Below are 23,217 nucleotides of genomic sequence, written 5' to 3'. Positions count from 1 at the left end.
GGGAGAGGCAGGCGGGAAGCAGATAAAGCTCAAATGCAAATCCCCAGTCTTCAGTCGTGTGAATGAAAACAATGTGCGGTGAGAGAGTATCATGGTGACAAATCTGTGCGGTGTCTGAGGAAGGGGAATATGGAGGGTGAGAGGGAGCTAGCCAGCTTACAAGCGTGGTCAGGGCTAAGCAGCCAGAGAGGCCTGCAAGCCAGGCGCTGGAGAGGCTGGTTGGCCAACCAGATTTGCCCCATGGAAGGGTTTGGGCCTGTTGCAAGGATCTAATCCAGTTGCAGTTAACCCAAGCTTCAGGGACAGGAAAGCTGCATGTATCCGCAGGTACAGAGTCTCATTCAGGCAGAGGAAGGCATCATGAGAGAGTCCCGTCCTTACAACCCCCCCCCCCCCGTGGGACCATGTGAACAAAGGTAGGTGACCGCCTTGAACAAACAAACCAACCGTCAAGTGGAGCTCTCCCGAATTAAGGTGGCACAGACCAAGCGAGATGACGGGGCCTCACAGCAGGGAGGACGGGCTCCAGTCAGCAGAGTTGGCAGACAGGTCGGCTGTCTCGGGAGGCCTCCGAGTGTGTGCAGGGGCGCAGGTGGAGCACCCTGAGGGCAGTTTGAGGACTCCTTTGTTAACATTCTGTCTTCAAGATTCAAAAGTGGGTCCAGTGCATGCTCAGAAACAGGCTCTGCTTCCCCACTGGCCTGCCCTCTGTGATGACTCTCTTTTTAAGACTTTATTTATTTATTAGACCGTGCACACGTGTGAGCAAGGGGGGGGGGGTGCAGAGGGAGAAGCAGACTCCACTAAGCAGGGAGCTGGAGGCAGGGCTTGATCCCAGGACCCCTAGATCATGACCTGAGCCAAAGGCAGATGCTTAACCCACTGAGCTACCCAGGCGTCCCTATGATGACTCATTACTTGTTCATCTTGCATTTCTTCATGAAAAGGCTAGCAAATATGAACACGTATTCTCATTCCTTTCTCTTTGTTATTCATAAGACACTGTTCTGTGTTCTGCTTTTGCTATGCCCTGAGGTGCTAGCCACACCCACCCATAGGCCCTTTGAGGGAGACCCTTCTTTCTGCCCGCCCAGTGCTTCAGATGTGTCCATTCCTGCTGTCCTGGGTGTTCCTGGTGGTCAGCGCTTTTACTGGGAGCATCGGACTTCCCTTTGGGACCAGAGAGCAGACTTGCTCCAGATATAATAGCAGGGAAAGCTAGTAACTGCACATTGTACGAACTATGCACCCCACACGGCAGTCCAGTACAACAGTCACCTGGTATAAAGGGTGGCCTGCAGCCAACATTTACCTTCATTTACTTTGGGAATGGGTTCCATGAGGGTTTTTTGGTTTTTGTTTTTGTGGTGTTTTTCTTTTTCTTTTTTAAAGTAGGCTCCACACTGGGTGTCCCAACACGGGTCTTGAACTCAAGACCCTGAGATCAAGACCTGAGCTGAGATCAAGAGTCAGATGTTTAACCAACTGAGCCACCCAGGTGCCCCATGTAGTCTTCATTTATCAATATTCAAATATTCTGTGGGTAAAAATCTGTGAGGCTTTGTGGGATAGAGGAATCTGATATGGACCCAGCCCTCAAGGGCTTTGCAATTCCATTTGTTGGGAAGACGAGGTATTGCCCTACATAACAGGCTTGTGTGAGGTGAGCTTTGAGAGCTTGGGGTACTGGAACAAGTGGTGGGGCAGGTAGAAGCAAGCGCATCCTTGGGAGGGGCTGCTGTTGGAGAGTAGCAGCAGCGCCTCCTTCTCCAAAGCCTCAGTTCCTTTGTCTCAAGGTGAGGATAACGAGGTCCGCCTCGCCTGGTCAAGGGGCACGGAGAGCACAGGGGCTGATGACAGCCACTGTCAGCATTTCACAGGTACGCTTTCTGTCTTATGTCCTCTGAACAGGTTGGGTTGCTTATTTATAAACACACTTGTAAGGATGAACGTTTTCTTTTTTTTTTTTTTTTTAAAGATTTTATTTATTTATTTGACAGAGATAGAGACAGCCAGCGAGAGAGGGAACACAAGCAGGGGGAGTGGGAGAGGAAGAAGCAGGCTCATAGCAGAGGAGCCTGATGTGGGGCTCGATCCCATAACGCCGGGATCACGCCCTGAGCCGAAGGCAGACGCTTAACCGCTGTGCCACCCAGGCGCCCCAGGATGAACGTTTTCTATCCTCCATCTTGCTCATTTACCTTCAGGAACTATCACAAGAATTTTTTATGCTATTTTGCAGCCTTTGTATACATTTTTTAAAAAAAGATTTGACAGCAAGAGAGAGCACAAGCAAGGGGAGCAACAGGCAGAGGGAGAAGTGGGCTCCCCTCTAAGCAAGGAGCCAACCTGGGGCTTGATCCCAGGGCCCTGGTATCATGACCTGAGCAGAAGGCAGACACTTAGCTGACTGAGCCACCCAGGTGCCCCCTTTGCATACATTTTTAATAACTATACTGTTCAGGGGTGCCTGGGTGGCTCAGTTGGTTAAGCATTGGACTTGATTTTGGCTCAGATCATGATCATAGGGTTTTGAGATCGAGCCCCATGTCGGGCTCCCCACTGGATATGGAGCCTGCTTAAGATTCTCCCTCTCTCTCTGCCCGCCCCGCCGCCCCCCCCCCCCAAATAAACCCACAAAACTATACTGCTCCGTTTGAGTGTGCTTACTTGTATGGTTGGGCAGGTTTTCATTTTCGTTATTATAACACCATCAAGAGCATACACTTTTTTCTGTATTCGGGAACATTTTCTTAGGAAGAATATCCCTAAAGTGGAACAACTAGATCAAGGAGGGACTCCTTAAGGCCTGGCTCATTCATTCGTGCAGCTTTCAACATAGGCTGAACACAACTTCAGTCTGATACTGGTATCAGGTCCATTTTATTCTTTCCTTCCTCCTGTGATTTTGTCCTGGGATCCTTCATCCTCTTGAATCAATAGACAGTATTAATCTGGCCTTTTCTTACTGCCTGCTTGACGTTGCAGTTTACTGACTACAGCCAGCATGATGGCAGGGAGGTGTAAGAAGAGGGCAGAGGTAGCTAGAGGTCGCAGCCTGTTGGCAAAGACCCTGGATTTTACTCCGGTGTCGTAGGAAGCCTTCGATGGCATCAGGTTTCTGTTTTAAGAAGACAACTCCGCTGAACGGAACATGCATGGCCAGTGGGCACGGTGGAAGCGAGGAGGCAGAAGCACTGACCAGAAAGATCTGTTTGGGTGGCTTCTGGATGAAAACTGGCACGTGCCAGCGTAGCAGACACAGAGCAGGCACCGAATAAACGGTAGAGCTGTTTTCGGTTATAGGGGGAGTGACAGCGAAAGCTGGCGGGCAGGCCTCCCCTCCCAGGTGGTCAACAGGATGAGCCGGAGCCCTACCTGGATAGGGAGGGAAGTGAATGGACGTTGGTCCTCCTGCTTTTCCACGCCGCTGTTTGAAGGCGATTCTGGGAGCGTGGCTGGACATTGGCGGTGGCACTTCAGTGATTGGGCAGGAAGTCCCATCCCTGAGCTCCAGGGAAGAGCAAATGCCAGTCCCTAACAGTGGCCCCAGGAAGGGGGCGTCGGCCTCCGGGTCATTTCCCGCCAACGCCCTCTCCTGTTCTTTGACGAGGACGATTACATGTTATCAGTCTTACGTAAGGCGCTGAGCAAACTCAGCTGCAACACAACGCCCCGCACTCCTCCTTTCCCGCAGCTCACCGCATCACCTGTCCGCACACCTGAGAGCACCACAGGCTTTGGCGGGAGGCTCCGCCCCCGCGGTTCGGTCCCGCCCTGGCCCGGCGGCAGGCGCTTCCGGCTCCGCGGTGTGAGCTCCGCCCACAGCTCCCGGGGCTTCCGTTCCTGGGCTGTCACTTGGGGCTCCGCCCCTGGGCTGTCGCTCGAGGCTCCGCCCACGCCAGGCGTTTCGGAGCCTCCGCTGCTGTCACTTGCGGCTCCGCCCCGCCCCCGGCCTTGAGCTCTGGGCGCGTGCGCGGCCTGCCCCGCCCGCGACTCCGACCCGCGGAGCCCACGTTCTTCCGGGGGCGCGCGCGCCTGTGCGGGTGCGTGCGTGAGCGTGCGTGAGCGTGCGCGCCCCCGCCGCCTGTGCCGGTGCTGCTCCCGCGCCCTCTGCCGCCGCTGCCCCTGCCGCCGTCGCCGCTGCCGCCGCTCGGGGTCCCCGAGACGCAGCCCCGGCTGAGGAGCGCGTCAGCCGGCTGCCCAGCAGCGCCGCGGAGCTGAGGAGCGGAGCCGCGGAGCTGAGGAGCGGAGCCGCGGAACCGGCGGGCGGGCGGGCGGGCGGACAGGTGAGCTCGCGGCGGGCCCGACGGGCCTCCCGTCAGGCCGGGGCAGGCAGTGCGGGCCGCCGGGGTTTGCCGGGGGCGCGGGGTGAGGGACGAGGGCGGCGCGAGCTGAGGGAACCGTGGGGCGCGGGGCTGCGCGCCCGCAGCCGGAAATGGCGGCGACCCTCCCTCCGGGCCGGGGGGCGCAGGGCGGGGGCCGGCGGGGGAGGGAGCTTCCCCGGAGCGCCCGCTGTGGCGGCGGGGCCGGGTGGACGCTGCGGCCTGCGAAGGGGGACGGGCGGGAAGGCGCGCCCCCCGCGCTGTCCAGGCCCCGCGCGAGCCCTGGCCGGGGACGACCCGAGGGGTCTGCGCCGGCCGAGCGGTGCCAGGGTGCTCCCTGGGTCTGCAGTTGTGTCGGGGCACGACCGGGTCTGGGCACAGCGCCTCTCGGAGCAGCCTGCGTTCACATGTGGGTGGGTAGGTGGGGCCGCAGTCCGGGGTGGGGGTGGGGGGTCTCACGGTCTGCGCCGAGCTCCCTCTGTCCATCCCCCATTCTGCCGGATCGCGGTCAGCTCGCGGCCTTCCCTCCGCCCCCACTGTCCCCGTGACCGACCGGAGGGTCTTTTCCTTCCTGGGCTGGGGGGTGGGGGGAGGATGGTTGAGGACCAATGCTTTAAGGGCAAGAGCCACATCATCTGGTCCCTGGGTCATTATGTTACAGCTCGGGGAATTGAAATTTGTTCCTTAACGCGCTGTAAATTAATCTTTCAGGTTAAAATCATTTGGTTTGCAAAAATAATGTTTTATCGAGGCATGATTTTGAGCATTGCTTTGTATTATACTCTTTGAGGAGACAGTATTAGGAGCTCATCTGTTCAGGTTCTAACTTGTTTGTGTTAGTGTCTGGATTAAGAGCTCCCTTTTTCATGTGCCTGAGAGATGATTTCTCAAAATTCATTCAGTTGTGTCATACAGGAAAAGGAAGCAAAAGTTTCAATTTTATTTTGTTTTTTTCAGGTTTAGGTCTGAAAGCGGATATTTTACTTGCCGGGCATGGCCTAATAGGTCCTGCGTTTGAATTGTTAGACACCTTTGTCCTTTATTAGTTGTCTACTGATAAAACCATCTTAATGCCAAAAACAGTTATATTGCCCCAGCTATTAACATGGTTCCCTAAAGGCAAAACTCTAGCCAACGCTTCTAAGACTTTACGTTCAATTATTTGCTTCTTTCTAGTTAAATATCCTGCTGAGTTTCAGGATTGAGTAATCTGTTAAACAGGAGGTGAAATTGGAAGCCAGCATTTAAGGGCTTTGGGAAACTTTATCATTTAGTGTGCGCGGTCCTCCTTTCACCTGTGTCAGGGTCCTGGGGACTCAGGGCAGCTCCTGATGGCATGTGGCCAAACCAAGAGCTATAGGAGCTGGTTCTGGCTGGCTGGCTGTGTGGCTGATCTGTTTGTGTGATCCAGCTGGCCTTGGCCCCCCAGCGGTCATTGTGGGTGCCCAGGACTGTCAGGGAGATGTGTGTTGCAGGACCCTCAGAGCCTGGCCCCCTTGGCCCTGGTCTAAGCAGAGCACCCAGGGGTTGTGTGGTGAGCAGATACTCAGGCAGGCCTATGGTGGACTCTCTGAGCCTTGCTGAGGGACTGGCTCTTCAGCTGTGGAGCCAGTGGGGCCTCTGGGATGCCTGTCAGGCCTCTCCTACTCCTCTGTGACCAGCCTTCTACCTTTGCCCTCTGACTTACCCTCCCCCTGCCACGGCAGCCTTCTTGCTTGTCTCTTAGCAAACTCGTGTGCTGTGTCCTTCAGTCTGCCCGGAACACTCACTTCCTCATCCTCACACCCCATGAGGCCAGGCCTTCCCTGACTACCCTACATAGAATTTCAGCTCGCTGCCTCCCGTTTCCTGTCTCCCTTCTCTCCTTAATTTTCCTACAGCACTTGGTTATTTTTATGTGCTGTTTAATATATTTATCATATTTACTATTTTACTATGAGATGAGATCCATAGGGAGTCTGTTTCATGGGAAGAACTGTTGCTGGCACATACCCAGAAAATACTTGTTGAATCAGTGACAGAGCCTAGTGCCTCCTGTGCAACATGGTGACTTTGTCACCTGGAAGTCATCGTGAGTGAGTACTGAGCACCTAGAGGCCCTGGGTTCTGAGGGAAGTGTGTGGCCAGCCACCTGCCCTTTGAAAAAGGACAGTCAGTTAAACAATCAGAGAGGTGCTTGAGACCTCCCTCTAAATCTTTTTTGCAACTTCTAATTTAAATTATTTCAAAATAAAAAGTTTTTAAAGTCAAATCTGGTAGTAATGCTTCTAGAAATTTTGTCTTTGGTTACTCTCCTCCCTCTTCTCCCATCCCCCTCACCCCCCAGAAAAACCCCACATGCTACCCTTAATACTTGGTGACATTTGCTGATTAAGTGGATTGAGGTGGTGTAATCTGTTAGGAGAACTACATGAAGTGAGCCTCATTGCTGTGATGCTGTGCAGAAGCAGGCCGAGTCCTGCCTTGTGCCTGCAGGACCCTGGAACCCTTCACCTCATGCCCCTGTTAACTCAGAATGAGGGAGTTCTCTTGTGTTCCTAAGGATGGTTCTATTAATTACAGTGGTGTAGATTGAAAGGATTCTGTGTATGTCTTAGCCATTTTTGTTCTTGAGTCCTTCTGGCATGCAGTGGATAGGTGGCACTCTACTCAGCTGGGAGACCAGTGCCTTGCTTAGTGTCAGACTGGAACTTGAAAATTTGGGCCTTCTGTACAGTTCCCGTACTGATCGCTTACCTGACACCACCATGCTGAACCCCTAACATGCACCCTGCTGGGTGGTGCATCTTTAGAGCCTAAATGTGAGATGCTCACGTCGGTCCTGGGCTGTAGCAGAGGCTCAGTAGGTGTTTCTTGAGTAAAGGACAAAATTGCAGTGGAGCTGAGGGGTCATGATAAGATAGAATTTGTCAGAGCACCTGGGGGGCTCAGTCAGTGGGGCGTCTGCCTTTAGCTTGGGTCATGATCCCGGGGTCCTGGGATTGAGTCCCGAATTGGGCTCCCACTTTGTGGGGAGCCTGCTTCTTCCTCTCCCTCTGCCTGCCGCTCCCCCGCTTGTGCACGCATAAGCACACTCTATCTCTGTCAAATAAAGAAATAAAATCTTTTTTTCCCTTTTTTTTAAGAATTTTGTCTAAGATGGGAGCTGCTTTTAAAGTCAGGGAGTAAAATGAGCATGATATACACAGATATAATCACCCTTGAAGGGGCGCCTGGGTGGCACAGCGGTTAAGTGCCTGCCTTCGGCTCAGGGCGTGATCCCGGCGTTATGGGATCGAGCCCCACATCAGGCTCCTCTGCTGGGAGCCTGCTCTTCCTCTCCCACTCTCCCTGCTTGTGTTCCCTCTCTCGCTGGCTGTCTCTATCTCTGTCAAATAAATAAATAAAATCTTTAAAAAAAAAAAAATAATCACCCTTGAAAAGTTCTTTAACGCTCCTGTAGGGTACTCTGTACAGTTTGGGGGTGTGTAATGCTGCAGGCAAACAGTGTCTCATCCAGTGAGCGCAGCCAGTTTTCCTGTAGAGACAAGACAGACCCCTGTGTCTTCTGGGGACTGCTGTCGAGCTTGATGACCAGTCTTTGCGCAAGTGGAGAGGAGGCTCTTAGCCCTCGGTGGTGCCCTCATGAGTCTGTGGGTGCTCTGTGAACTGTGTTCAAACTACAGTATTCCTCAGCTGAGGCTTACGATGTTCTGATTGGGTCGTTAGAGCATTCCTGTGCTGCAGATGTCCCTCCTGTGGGTCAGCAGGGTCTGTGCTAGACTTTCCTCCTGAAAATGACAAGACTAGGGCTCACATGACAGGGGCCTCACTAAAATGGGGGTCACAGTATCTGCCCTGCCTGCCTGTTGGGGGAGTGTGGGGTGATAAGTGGAAGGGGGTCTCATCGACTCCTCCCTAAGTGTCAACAATGCTGGAAAATGGTAGTTCTATTTTATGAAAATGCTATGCCTTTACTGTCCTGACAGCAGGACTGTCTCTCAAATAGTGACCTGCTCTGAAGAGGATTAGCAGCTGGTCTGTTACCGGTAGCTCTGGAAGATTTAAGGATTAGATCACCAGATAACCTTCAGTTTAGATTTTGTCTTTCATCATTCCTTGCACTGATTTTGTTTGAGTACATGGTATGCTTGCAGGCATATTGGTAGGTAACACTGAAACTACAGAAATGGGAGTGCAGCGTCTCACTCTCTAAAGAGAGAAGTATGTAGTGAGACCAGGTGTGGGATGCCATCTTAATCTGTTTCCTCTTTTTTTTTTTTAAAGACCTGTCTGTTTAGGGACACCTGGGGGACTCAGTCAGATGGGCATCTGACTCTTGATTTCAGCTCAGGTCATGACCTCAGGGTCCTGGGATAGAGCCCCACGTCAGACTCCTCTCTCATTAGGGAGTCTGCTGGAGATGCTCTCTCTCAAATAAGTAAATCTTTAAAAAAGAAAAAAAAGATCTCTCCATTTATTTTTTAGAGAGAGAGTGCACGAAGGGGATTGGCAGAGGGAGAGAGAGAGAGAATCCTTGAGCAGACTTCCCACCGAGCTCGGAGCCCAATGTGGGGCTCCATCCCAGGACCCCAAGATCATGACCTGAGCTGAAACCGAGAGTCGGATGCTTAACTGACTGAGCCACCCAGGCACCCCTTAACTGGTTTCCTTTTTAAGGACTGAACTGTGTACATTAAAAGTTCACTTCAGGGGCGCCTGGGTGGCTCAGTCGTTCAGCGTCTGCCTTCGGTTCAGGGCGTGATCCCGACGTTCTGGGATCGAGTCCCACATCGGGATCCTCTGCTGGGAGCCTGCTTCTTCCTCTCCCACTGCCCCTGCTTCTGTTCCCTCTCTCGCTGGCTGTCTCTCTCTGTCAAATAAATAAAATCTTTAAACATAAATGAATGAATAAAAGTTAACTTCATTCCATAATCAGTGCATATTGTTCATATATCTACATAAATGATTTTTTAAAAACTTAGTTCTGGGACGCTTGGGTGGCTCAGTTCGTTGAGCATCTGCCTTCGACTCAGGTCCTGATCGCAGGGTCCTGGGATTGACCCCTGCATCAGGCTCTCTGTTCGGCAGGGAGTCTGCTTCTCCCTCTCACTCTCCCTCTGTATGCTTGCGTGCGCTCTGTCTCCCAAATGAATAAATAAAATCTTTAAAAAATAAAAATAGAAAAAAATAAAACTTCTGTGGCAGAAACCCAACTAATACGTTTAAATTATGTGATATATTATCAGTGATCAGTGAATGTGATGAGTGTGAATGTACCTTATTTGTCATCCTGGGCTATTTATAATTTTACTGTCTTTTTAATTTTTCTTCATTGAATGTGTGTCACCAGCAAATATGGTGGTTTACAAGATGAAATGTTCAGTCATTTGGCGTCTCCATTGCTATGTTCTCAGGACCTCTGTGCCAATTGGTTATAAAATTGCAGTCCTGGGAGTCAGAGGATTGGAATGCTGACTTGCCACCCCTATCAGCTGCGCCCCACCCTGGCTATCTCTGGGACGGCCAGCCCCTTTCTTAGAGAGCACTCCCTGCCTCTTGTCTCTTTGTCACTGGGTGGAGTGGAAATATGGTGTAGTGAAACCAACAGAACCCAGTCTCCTGTCAGTCTTGTAACTTTGCATTGGTTCAAGGGCTGGGGGCTGGATTGACAGTCTCAGTAGAATGGCAGCAAGGGGGCTGGAAGTGCACAGCCCCAGCTAAATTGCAGACACTGGGCAGGAGGGGCTGGGCTCTGCAGAGCAAGCATGTGCTGCTGCCTGGCTATTTTTTTCCCCTGTCTATTATTGGAAGGGATTAGCGGCATAGCAAATGTTTGATTTTTAGCTAGCAGTCCCATTGAATTTTTCTTATTAAGTAGGAGTGTCTTTTGTAAGAGGGTGTTTCTCTAAGATAAATAATGAAAAATTTCTAAGTCAAACAGTACAGACTGTAATTTTTGCCATATATTACAAAGTTTATATTCTCTGTGGCAGTGTGTGTCTTTTCCTCTTCACTCACATGAGAGCTTAACATTTTACATTTCGGTGCTCATTAAGCTACTGCTGTAGGGTTTGATAATAACATCTCAGATTTATTTATTTTTTTTGGCCAGTTGCAGTAAGTTGTGTTGTGTTAAGAATTTAGTTATAAATAAAATGGGTTTAGATATAAAAGGACTTTTAAAAGTACATAAAACCATTCAATACCTGTTTTTTAACTTAAAAAGAAGTTGTGTTCTGGGTAAAGATTTTTGCTGGATGTATTTATCTTGTACTTTGAGTCATGAAGCTCCTCACATCTAAATCTAAAGCTCAGAATTTTTTTTTAAGATTTTATTTATTTATTTGAGAGAGAGAGAGACAGCCAGCGAGAGAGGGAACACAGGCAAGAGGAGTGGGAGAGGAAGAAGCAGGCTCCCAGCGGAGGAGCCTGATGTGGGGCTCGATTCCAGGACTCTGGGATCACGCCCTGAGCCGAAGGCAGACGCTTAACGACTGAGGCAGACGCTTAACGACTGAGCCACCCAGGCGCCCCATAAAGTTCAGAATTTTTAAATGGAATCTAATAGTTCAGTTTTATTTTGAGATGAAGCTAGAAAGTCTACAATTTAGGGATGACAGTTTTCTGTGAAGTATTCCTTACCCTGTCCAAGCAAAGTTGACACTGTTTGAAACGGTATGTTTTTTCATGGAATTCACTTAGAGGACTCCCCCCCCCCCATTGATCCCAGCTATTGTTTGCGAACAGAACAGGCCGGTGTACTTAATGCACAGTGGCGGTAATTCCCAGGACAGCCTTGCAAGGTAGCTCTTTTCCAGTTTGGTAGATAAGGAAACCGACAGTTCCATACTTTGTTGAGTATAAAAGGTATGGTATTGAAGAATAAGCACAAATAATGCTGTCACATGTTAGAGTGACAGCCTACACAGTTTACACCTTCTAAACTGCTGTGCTCTGTTGCACCATCCTGCCTGGTTGGGTAAGCCTAACTGATTGTTACCAACAGCACCCTTCCTGGTGTGTGTCTTCCCACACTTGTTTCATCTGCCTCTGCTTTTTCTTTCAGAAAAATGTACCGATGGAGGGGGCACCTGGGGGGCTCAGTCGGTGAAGTCTGCCTTCAGCTTGGGTCGTGATCCCAGGATCCTGGGATCGAGTCCCACGTCGGGCTCCTTGCTTAGTGGGGAGCCTGCTTCTCCCTCTGCCTCGGCCCCTCCCCTGCTTGTGCTCGCTCTTGCTCTCCCACTCTGACAAATAAATAAAATCTTGAAAATAAAAATGGATTTTTTTTTTTAAGTTTAAGAGGTAAAAAGAAAACACCTTTTACGTCTAAAAAGTATGCAACAGGGGCGCCTACTGAGCACAGACAGAGCCTGATGCAGGGCTTGATCTCACGACTCTATCGCAACCTGAGCTGAGACCCTGAGATCACAACCTGAACCGAAATCAGGAGCCAGACGCTCAACCAGCTTAGCCACCCAGGCGCCCCATTGTAAACATTGTCTATATATTTGTTTGTTTTTATTTTAAAAATACAGTAAAGGGTTTTAACATAGTATCTTATTCAGATGAGGCTTCATGCATGAGAAAGTAATTTGTGCTTAGGGTTAGGGACAGATTGCTCCCATTTGTGAAACAGGGAACTGAGGATCAAGTTTTACAGCAGTTGGGGATGGCAACCCCACCGATTCCCAGCAGAGTGACCTCGAGTAGATTCCTCCATGTTTCTGAGCCTCAGTCTTCTCATCTGTAGATTGGAGATTGTACTAGTAATAACTGATATAGTGTATAAGGCCCCGTTACAAGCACTTCACACGAGCTAGGTCGCAGACGTACCAGCTAGACTATTTCCATTCCCATTGGGCAAAGGGGAGGTAGAGATGTTGAGTAGCTTGCCCAGGTTACTGAGCCCATGAGTGGCTGAGCCAAGTTCCAGCCCTGGCAGGTGACCTCAGAGCTGCCCTCCCACCACCCGCTGGACCAGGTGCCTGTACAACAGACTTCTTAGGAACATCTGGTGGTGTCCAGGGCATGTGTGGCTCTAAATGCCTGTACATGGTAAGCACTCCCGAAACTAGCTGCCATGTTGGTATTAAGCAGGTTGTACCAGCCTTCTGTTCTGAGGTACACGCATATATTTTGACACTCACTGCCTCTGACCCCGGGCATCTCTTGCAGTTGGGTTATCAGCACCGTGTACTTGGTTTCATTCTAGATTTGTCGGGATAGTTTGATTCTGGTCATGGCTGCAGGAAGGGATCACGCTGAAGCCTTGTCCATCTTACTTCATCAAAGGCTGGCCATCTTCCCAGGGGACTTTCACACACCAGTAGGAACCACAGTACAGGGAAATCATGCCATTTCCAGCAGGTGTGTTTGGGGTGTGTTCCTCAGAAGACACTGGGCCTCATCTGTCACTTTTTATGAACTCTTACCCAGTGGGCTTTAGAAAATTCTTCCTGGCAGGCATTCACTTGGTTGCCCGTCACTTTCTGCCCTTTCTGCCACGATACAAAGTATCTCTGGGCTCTGCATGCTGATTCTTAACACCCAGTCTGCAGAGAGCCTGGTGCCTACCTAGCTTGAAAAATACCTGTGACTTTATTAGCCTGAGATTCTAGGTGTTGTGAGGTTAAAACATCAACAACCAAAAATCCCTAATGCTCATTAGTTTTATGAGAAGTATTTTGTCTTCCACTGTCAGGTTCATGTTTAGATTTGGGAATATATTAAGGTTTTTTGGAAACTTGGTCATAAGTAATGGTTCTGTCCTAGCATCTTTTTCTCCAGCAGCGTGCACGGAGGAGGACTGCCGTCTCCAGTGGTGCGGGGGTGGAAAAGTCATGTTCTGGGTGCGAGAGTTCTAGCTTGTTTCAGGCTGGTTTGATACAGGGGGATTAGAAGCTGTTAGTGCCGAGCTGCTGTCCTACTCCTCGGCCTCATTTTGTGTCACCCAGATTCATTTCCCTGTTGTTGGCACCTCAGAGGGCAGCGGCAGAAGTGGTGGGCTTTTGTTAGAGGACACATTCTTTCCCAGATCGGTCCAGAGGTAACCTCCATTTTGAGGAATAAGTTTTTGAGAATATATAAACATACATTTATTGTGATTTTGCTCATTTCTGACCTCCTTTTCCTTTTAACTCACTGTATCCTAAGCATCAGTTAAAAAAAGAAAATTCTTACTTGGTTTCTGGACTTAGTTGTGACTGATAATAGTAATTCCACACACGTTTACTGAACGCCCTGCCGGGACTTGGGGCAGTTGCTCAGTCCGTAAGTTAGAAGGGCCTTGGGGGGGTGTTCTTGCGTTTTAGCAGTCACAGTTCTACAGTTGGGGAAACCCGAGGTTCTGTGCAGGATGTGGCTCTGGGCTGAGTCTTTGCTCTCCTTCCTCAGATACCTGTCTGCCACAGCCTGTGGCCCTTAGTCTTGTTGCTCCGTCTCTTGTGAACCCTGAGGGCAGGGTGTTCACCTTCTCTGCTATCGGAGTACACGGATGCTCTTCTTTGTGACTGAGCGTAGGGCTCATTGTGGGGACCTCGCTGTTCTTCCTGTGCTTCGGATTTAAACCCGCTGCCTCTCTTGTGCTTTGATGATTGGCGGGGAGGTCGTCCTCAAGTGACTGTTTTACTCTTTTTATTCTCCTTAAGGCTCGGCGTCATTGTTGCTTTTTATTCTTCTTAGAATTAGGAGGCGAGGTAAAATCTTCTGGGGTTCCTATATGTCCAGTGACTTTAGGAATTCTTTACATTGGAAATTCATTCTCAGTTAGGGATAAGTACAGAAGGCTCTGTGACATTGGCATCATCTCTTGTTTCCCACATTCGTTGTCTCTTCCTTAGAATTTCTCCGGATATATAAACAGAGTTAATTGGTACCAGTTCTCTTTTGCAGTATATTGATTTCTTTTCCTTTCAGAATAGGTAACAGATTCAGAGTTAGACATGCAGACATTGGTTCTCTGAGCCTCCTCACTGGGTTCTGAGTCTCTGCAGCACTGGTGCTAGGGGCCCTCCTTTGCCTGAGGTAGGTGCTCCAGACCCACCTGCTTCTTGAATGTTCTTTGCAGTACATTATTACCTGGCTCATCACAGATCTTAGAGGAAAATTCCTGGGCTTTGGAACACCCATTATATTTCTTTTCTTTCTTTCTTTTCTTTTTTTTTTAACGTGTTATTTTTTTGAGAGAGAGATATCACGTGAGCATGTGTGTGCGTGGGGGGGGGGGCAGAGGGAGAGGGACAGGCAGGCTTCACGGGGCTGAGATCACAACCCAAGCCGAAACCAAGAGTTGGATGCTCAACCAGCTGAGCCCCCCCAGGCGCCGCTATTGTGTTTCATTTTTTAGTATTTTTATTTTTAGCAGTTTTTATTCGATAGGGTTAGGTCCAGAGTGCATGAGGCAAAGCAGCAGTACCCTTCCCAGACTTCACCCTTCCTTCCCAGAGGTGTTTGCTGGTGGTCGCCCATCACTCTCACGCTGTGCCACGCCACGCCACTGTTTCCGACTGGTCACCTGGCAAATTTCCTGCACCTTTTGTCCCAATCAAGGCAGCAGCAGCTTTGCCACCTGTCCCCACTCTGGGCAGTTCCTGTGCGCTCACACTGTGACTTTGTCTCGCTCCGTCACCAGCACGTGGTGTTTGTCTCCCCCTAACCTAAGGGTGTCAGCGTTTCTTTCTGTCCTTCCCTTCTCATTTTACTCCAACTTTTGTTGTCTGTCCTTTTACCTTGCCGTCAAGGTGTGACCATACAGTTGCTTGTCTGTAAGTTTATCTTTGAAAATCTGTAAAATGGTTACGTTATTTCCACTTGTGAAAACAATGTTTATCATAGAGCCAGGGTCTTCTTGTTCTCTGATTACATGTTCTTTCTAGAGTAGTGCCTGCTCCCTGTCAGGGTTCCAAATAGCCATTTTTTTTTTTTTACACTATTAACGTTTTTCTTGGCTTCTATATTTTCAGATTCCCATCAGATGGTGCATTATCTTTGTTGCCTGGAACTTCCATTTGGGCATTCTGTCTTCCTGCCCCTGGCCAGACAGTGGCTCCTGAGGCTGCCTGTCCAGCCACGATCCTGGTTTGACCCACAGTAGATAGAGAGGCTGGAGACTGCTGCATGGCAGCCATAGAGGCCTCTGCATCTGGGAGGAATACCCCCAGAGATAGTGAGGAAGAAGCCCGTGGTGTGACTTCATACTTCTTCATGCCTTCATTGCTGAATGACAGCACCTAGTCTGCAGGCTATAAAGCCTGGGCTTGGGGGACACACGGAACAACCCTGTCTGCGCACTGAGGAGATGTGGCTCGCGGGGCTTACCTTGCGATTGCTTTTCAAGTCCTCCTCGTCCTCATACCAGTCGCTTGTATTAAAACACACTTGTTTTCAGTAGCATTATCTAATGATTTGTGTGGAAAATTCCAAAGAATTTATAGCTTTTGTAAAGTGAGGCTGCCTCAGATAAGTTCAGAGGTTTTTGAATAAAGTATACTGAGAATGGAACAGAATAGGGACTCCCCCAAATAGACCTCATGTGGGATTTTGCAGTAAGCTGGAGGCACCCTGCAGGTCTCGGGGAAAGACAAACCATTTGCGGGGGGTGGGGGAGGTCTGGGACTTGAGGCTCTGGGTGAAGCTGGTCTTCGTCTCTTGCCACACCCATATTAACTCCAGATGAAATAGACCACCTGCGATGAAAACCTTTAGAAGAAAATATAGGAGAATTTACTTTTGGCTTTGGGATTGAGAAGGACTTTTGAACAAAAGCAAAAAGGAAACGGATGATCAGTTTGCAAAGATTTGGTGCATTCAGTTACATAAAATTAGGAATTTGTGAGATCTGTTGCACAAGGGTGCATAGAGTTAACAGCACTGAAGTGTGCACTGAACAGTGGTTAAGATGATAAATTTTATGTTTTTTTACCACAGTAGAAAAATTTAAGAACTCATGTTCATAGAAAACACCATGTTAAATGAAAAGAACTGTGAACTAGGTGAAGACGTTTGTTGCGTTCATAGTCAGCAAAAGATTGGTGTCCTGGAGACAAGTCCCGTAGCCCCTCGGGCACTGACCACAGTCGCACCACCAGTGGGCCGATGGAAAGCACTGCCCTCCGCTGTCCACACGTGATGAGGACTCAGGCCGAGCAAGGTGTCATTCTGCGCTGCAGATGGGTGCAAACTAAACTCAGAAGTCTGGCAGTGCCCATCACTAGGGGGGCGGGGGGCAGTGGCAGGTAGGGTGCCGAGTGGTGCGGTCCTCTGGGGGCAGGTGGCGTCCCTCACCCAGTAGAGACTGCCAGTTCCCTGGGACCCTAAGGTCCACTTCCAGGTATGCTCCTAGCAGCAGTTCTTCCGAAATGGTTGTGGTGAAGGACCAGATTTTCTTTAATTTCCAGTCTGTCGAAGACAGATAATACTTTTGTAAACTACAATGAAAATGAGTGACTAGAAAAATAAATGACAAAACATAAAATACAAGCCCAGATTTTTTCTTCTCTTTTATTTTTAAAATGAACATACAGTAAGCTTGACCTCTCCCCTTTTTTTGGATGTACAGTTCTTTGAGTTTAATACACGCAAGTTGGTGTAAGCATCACCATACTCAGCATGTGGAGCTCTTCCTCCCAGCCCCTTTTCAGGGGTCAGGGCGTGAACCCTTTGAGACTGGCCTCTCAGCACAGCGTTATTGAGTCATGTGAGTTGTGTACACAGGGCTTCGTTCCTCTTTGTTAGAAACTCAAGGTCTTTTTCTGGAGAGGCTGCCCCTTTTTGCGTCCCACCAGCAGCGTGAGGATTCTAGTCATTGCTAACCCTCATCAGCCCTTGGTGTGTTCCGGTTATTTTTTTTAGCCATTCTCGTAGGTGCGTAGTGATACTGTAGTTTTAATTTGCTTTTCCCAAATGAATAAAGATGTTGAGTATCTTTTCCTGTGCTTAGCTGCTGTTGCTGTAACAGTTTGTGAACTCTTGCTGTCAAGTTCTGCAAATATCGCTAAGCCTAAGCCGGCTGGCACTGCCCTAAAAAAACTTGCACACCAGGAATTGCTCAAGATTGTTCAGAGCAGCATTGTGATAGCAAACCCTGGGAATGTCCCCAGCATCCTTCAGTGGAAGGATGGATTGATAAATTGTGGTCTTTTTACAGACTGGAGTTTATCCAGTACTGGAAACGAAGTATGGCTGCACGTAGTGATGTGGGTCCTAGAGACATACTGAGTTTCAAAAGCAAGTCCTAGAAGGTTACATATAGTGTTAGGCCTTTTTTTTAAGTTCAAAAAGTTGAAACTAAATAATGGTTAGGGAGAAACCTATGAGGTAATATTTTAAAGCAAGAGAGTCATAAACATTAATTCAGGGTAATGTATATGGAAAGAACACAGGAAGCTTCAAGATTGTAATTTGCAAGTTTTTAATTTGAAGGATGGGATTGTGGTGTTTATCGCTATGCATTATAAGTTATGTATTCCGCAGGTGCCTGGGTGGCTCAGTTGCCTAAGCACCCAACTCTTTTTTTTTTTTTTTTTAAAGATTTTATTTATTTATGTGACAGAGAGACAGCCAGCGAGAGAGGGAACACAGCAGGCAAGTGAGAGAGGAAGAAGCAGGCTCCCAGCAGAGGAGCCCGATGTGGGACTCAATCCCGGAACGCCGGGATCACGCCCTGAGCCGAAGGCAGACGCTTTAACGACTGCGCTACCCAGGCGCCCTAAGCACCCAACTCTTGATCACTGCTCAGGTCTTGATCTCCAGGGCATGAGTTCAAGCCCCACATTGGGCTCCACACTGGGCATGCAGCCGACTTAAAGTGTGTGTGTGTGTGTGTGTGTGTGTGTGTTCCATATATTCCATTCCATCTATCAAGTATTACATAAAAAATACTTAGAACAAAAATAGCTTTCCTTTTAAAATGTCTTCAAATCTGTTCTTCCAAAGTTGGGGCATGCTTCAGTTTTTCCCCTAACAGTAGGTTGAATTCAACAGCAGCGTTTTAAAACCTGTGCTGCTTGCTGAGACCACATCTGGGAATACAGGAGTCCAAATACTCAGCTCTTTTCCCTAAAGGTCTCTAAATCTTCTAAGAGAAGACTTAGACGGGACCTGTGAGGATGGGGATTTTTGTCTCTTTTGTTTATTTTGTTCACTGGTTAATCTCCAGCTTTAAGAACAGAGCGTGGCATGCAGCGGGTGCTCTGTGAACATCAGTTGAACAAATGAACAACACAGACACACGCTCAAGGCCCAGGATGGCTCCCCAGGACGCGATAGGGCTCTGCTGTTTGTGCTGGGAGCAGTGGCCAGGAAAGGGTTCCCCGAGCCAGGGGTGTCGCTGCAGGGCTCTGGAGTCCAAGGAGGAGCTTCCCACGTGGAAGAAACCAGGGCATCGTTTTAGGAGAGCCCAGGCGTTCATGTGTGACAGTACTGTGTCTGCCTAGGAGCAAGTGGTCATTCCAGTCTTGCCCCGAGGCCCAATGGACACGGTGGTGGGAAGATGCTGGTGGTGCGCAGGGCCCATGTCCAAAACGGCCTTGAAGGGCAGGCAGGGAAGCTGGGATTTGGTGCTGCAGTCTGTGGGGTGTCTGAGAAAGACCCGAGAGACGTGGTGAGAGCAGAGCTGTGTGCCACAGACGCACCCTTGCAGCAGGGAGGACAGACTGAGGAGGACAAACCATGTGTCTTCCGGAAAACCCTCCCTCTTACCAGGTTTCTGCCTTTTGTGCCTGGCGATCTCTGACCACCTTAGAGCTCTTTGTTCCCCGCTTGTGTGCACGTGCCTTCTTGTCTGCCCAGCCGTTGTGTTCCTTCTAGCAGCACAAACCAGGGTGCACTACAGGGTGCAGAATGTGCCCCTTTGTTTGTTTTTAAAGACATAATGTTACTAAAGAAGGTCCAGTCCAGAGGGTGTGGTTTAACCTCCCTGGAGTGAAGACTGGGAACACACCTCTGACAGCAGTGCTTCAGTTCCAGCAGGTGCAGTTCAGGCAGGCGTGGCCGCTCACCAGGCCTTGAGTGTGGGTCTCAGAGACGCCTGGAGATGAGTAAGATGCTTCAGACAGCAGGTGGCAAGTTGCCACATCATCACCCCAAGGAGACATAAAGACATCTGAAAGGGCTGAGCCCAGTGAGCACTGCTCACCCAATCAGACTGCATCTCAGGGCTGGCCACGCTTCCCTGCTCCTGGCGTCGGGTGTGGGGCTGCCTGCCCATGGCACCAGGGGCTGGGGGGACTGAAGGAAATGAGAGGGAAGCAGAGGACGTGTGGCAAGAAACTGGCAGCCCACACTGGGGGTAGAAGCGTGAGCAGCTGCAAACGAGGGTTCTTTCTTCAGTTTGTAGGGTGTAGGGTCACGTGTTTAAGGTGATCTGTTTCCTGTGCTGGAAAAGTGTCTGTTTCTTCTAATCACTGAGGTATACCTGCTCGTTAAAGAAAAGACAATAGGGGCGACTGGGTAGCGCGGTTGTTAGGCGTCTGCCTTCGGCTCGGTGTGGTCCCGGCATTCCGGGATCGAGTCCCACATCGGGCTCCTCCGCTGGGAGGCTGCTTCTTCCTCTCCCACTCCCCCTGCTTGTGTTCCCTCTCTCGCTGGCTGTCTCTATCTCTGTCGAATAAATAAATAAATAATCTTAAAAAAAAAAAAAGATGGACGATAAAGTATTAAGACAATAACTTTTTTCAAAAGTTGAATTTAGTGATTAAAAAACCGCACAAAACTTCATTATTTCTTTCTCTCCTTAACTGTTCTCTCTCCTATGGCCTTCCACAACCTTTCTGTTTGCCCATAGCTTTCTGATGCATTTCCTGATATCACATACATTAAGGATGAAATAAGGTCCTTCCATTTACAGTTTGTCTTTTAGTTACAAGTCTTTCCCCCTGAGCATGGAGCTTTCGAGGGTGCATGCAGCCTGGCAATGGTTAGTTTCTAATTAGAATACGAACTTTTGAAATGTGTGTGTAGTGTAGAAATTTAATAGTTTTTATGCTTAGAAAGCATCTGTTTCATCTTCTGACTCAAAATACAAAATACCCATTTGAGTAATATTCACGGCAGCTACTTTTCTCGTTAAAGGGCCAGACAGTAAGTATTTTTAGGGTTTGTGGTTGAGAGCAGCCGTAGACGTAACAGAACGAAATGGATGTGGCTGTGTCCAAATGAGAGTTTGTAGAAATAGGCAGCCGATTCTAGGTGATTGGAGAATTTTATGTTCCGTTCGATTTTCTTATAGTATCTAATTTGCTTTGAGAACAAATAACCTTAATTACAGATTGCTTTTTAAATGCAGGTAAAATTGACATACAGTTAAATGCACGGATCTTAGCAAATTCCAGTGAGTTTTGGTGTATCACACACTTGTGGAATCACTGCCCCAGTTTAACTTGGAGTGTCTCCGTCATCCTGGAAGGTTCCCCTCACTGCCCTCAAACAAGCACCTTTCTGGTTTGTATCACAATAGATTGTCCTGTTTTTAATCTTTTAATAAATAGAATCATTTGGGGTCTAGCTTGTTTGTCTTACATAAAGTGTCTGAGGGTTTTGTTGCTGTGTCAGTATGTTACCCTTTGTTTATTGGTGAGTAGCGTCCTTTGTTGCTGGCTGTGTTGACCGCTCTTTGTAGAGCCTCCGTTGTAACCCTTCATGTTCAGGGGAGGGACCCTGAAGGCCTCCAGGTGCACCCGTCCCTGCCCCTGCTGTCCTTGGACGCATACGTGTCCTGTGTGTTACTTCTTACATTGTAAACCCTATGAGCCAATGTTGATAACTTTCGCTTTCACCAATTCTATGTATTTTCTTAAAGCAAGAAGGAAGAAATTGTCCTGGACCTTCATTCCCTGCAGCCCCAGTAACTCTTCGGCATTTATTTTAATTTAGGTCTTCTTCATGTGTTCTTTTAGTCTCTGTTTTTCTAAAAATGTCTTTATTTCACCTTTGTTTCTGAGGGAAGTTTTTGCTGCAAATAGAATTCTGGTTTGACGGGTTTTTTATCTCAGCACTTTAGAGATGTGCTCCACTGCCTTCTGGTTTCCGTGATTTCTGATGAGAAGCATGTAATTCAGAGGATTGCTCCCTATGTGATAATGTCAGTTTCCTCTGTTTACAAGATTTCCTCCCGATCTTCGGTTTTTAGTGGTTTGATTATGATGTGCCCAGGCATGGTTTTCTTCGTATTAATTTTATACCTTATGGCCAGAATAATCCTGTAACATAAACAAGCTGCTTCTGTTGCCTGTCCCCATAAAACTGCATTCTTGGGGAACCGTGCTCACTCTGATGTCGGGTGTCCTCCTTCACTGAACTCAATCCCCGCTCTCGGATTGTATCTCCTGTTCATCGCGGTGTTCCCAATGCCTGGCATAGGGGAGGACTCAGTAAATATTTTCAAATAAGTGATCATGGAGGATGATAAATGCCACATGAGCCAGACTTGTGTCTTGTGAACGAAATCACAGTCATTGATGCCCCAGCAGGGCACATGGAAGCAGTCTTTATCCCTTAGGTAGGGTAATGCCCTGTCCTTGTGCCACCATATGTAAATATCGGTAGTAATGGGAGATAGACGGGTAGGGCATCTTTGAGAACCCATATGTATTTGATGGAGTCAGTGGACTTTCCTCTTAGGATTGGAGAAATGTGCAAAATAGGGTATCTTGTTTCTGTGTTCTTTGATATGAAATATTATAAGAATAGTTGTTCCGTATTACATGGTCTTTTAAATTTAATTAAATTTCCAGTTGGAAAAAACCCGTAGAATATGTTGTTGGTTTATGATTGGAGGACCATGCATGAGCTGTGATGGTCTCCAGTGGAATGTTGTTTGAAGTACCCATCCTCTGCCCATCTGGTGTCTGTCTAGTGCCTTGGATATGCCAAGCAGTGTGTTGGGGAGCCTGGGAGACCAGGTCAGTGAAGCAGCAGGTCACGGTTCTCCTGGCTGAGGGTGCTGTGCTCCCTGGGGGTCCTCAGGTGTAGCCACCACGGCATCTCTTTGCAGCATTTGTTTTATGACTTTGTGATTTGTCTTCTGGTTTAAATTCTCCCATTTGTTGTGCTACCTCTCCAGTTTCATTGCCAGAGAAAATAGCAAATAAATCATTAACTGAAGTAAGAAGAATGAACTGATGAGGGATGACGTTGGCTTCTCTTAGATGGTTTCTATTGAAAGTGCCTTCACCTTGGAGCTCCTGGGTGGCTCAGTGGGTTAAGCATTGGATTCCTGATTTCATCTCAGGTCATGATCTCAGGGGTTGGATCCAGCCCAGCATCTCGGGCTCTGTGCTTGCGTGTGTGTGGGCGGGGAATCTGCTTCTCTCCTTCTCCCTCTCTCTCCGCCCCTCCCCCCCAACCCCGGCTCCCCTGCGCACACATTCTCTCTCTCTCTCAAATAAATAAATCTTTAAAAACACAACAACAAAACTGTTCAAAGAAAAAAATGCCTTCACCTCTCACACATCTTTTCCAGTCATTTTTATGTGAACAAGAGGGCACCCTTGCTAGTGTCTGCCCTCTAATTGCTTCATGTTGCAATGGATTTCTTCGAATCATTCTATCTTCATTGAAAATGTATATTCAGAACATTTCTTCTTTAACTTACCTGGAGGGTGTCTCTATCTTTGTTTTGTATTTGTACAGAGTTAATTTTGAGGAATAAAGAAAGTGTCATAGTAACTAGCCCTACGCTTGCTCACGGCCTGTAAACATAAGGGACCCTCTGCAAAGACCCAACTTCCTTAAATAATTCACAAGAGAGTCATTACTTGACCTCTGGGGCAGGGGTCGCACCTGCTTCGTAATTAAGTCAGATTTTATTGCAGCACCGCTGTGCCCATTCTTTTACACACTGTGCTTTCCTGCTTCAGAGGCAGAGCAAGAAACTGGGGACCCAGCCGTGGAGACCGTCTGGCCCACAAGA

At 48.6% G+C, this 23,217-nt stretch overlaps 1 protein-coding gene and 1 long non-coding RNA gene across 3 annotated transcripts in view; one reads left to right on the top strand and one right to left on the bottom strand.

Moving 5' to 3' along the window:
- Positions 1–1,952: 1,952 nt before the first annotated feature.
- LOC148108010 (uncharacterized) lies at positions 1,953–3,810 on the bottom strand. The gene is made up of 2 exons (XR_015720870.1): positions 3,379–3,810; positions 1,953–3,121 (listed from the first exon to the last, which is right to left on the bottom strand). It is a non-coding gene; the product is annotated as an uncharacterized LOC148108010 (long non-coding RNA).
- A 257-nt stretch (positions 3,811–4,067) lies between these two features.
- The window catches only part of DNAJC5 (DnaJ heat shock protein family (Hsp40) member C5), a 36,139-nt gene continuing 16,989 nt past the window's right edge, over positions 4,068–23,217 (top strand). The window contains exon 1 of one of the 2 annotated variants that reach the window (XR_015720868.1): positions 4,068–4,289. The gene's annotated coding sequence lies outside the window, so the exon portion shown is untranslated. The remainder of the gene's footprint in view (positions 4,290–23,217) is intronic. The other variant, XM_045794397.2, reaches the window with a different exon arrangement.

Source organism: Ursus americanus, chromosome 22 (genome assembly GCF_024610735.1).
Source record: "Ursus americanus isolate L20-20 chromosome 22, mUrsAme1.1.p, whole genome shotgun sequence".
Taxonomy (NCBI): Eukaryota; Metazoa; Chordata; class Mammalia; order Carnivora; family Ursidae; genus Ursus; species Ursus americanus.
This window is presented reverse-complemented; position numbering and strand designations above follow the sequence as displayed.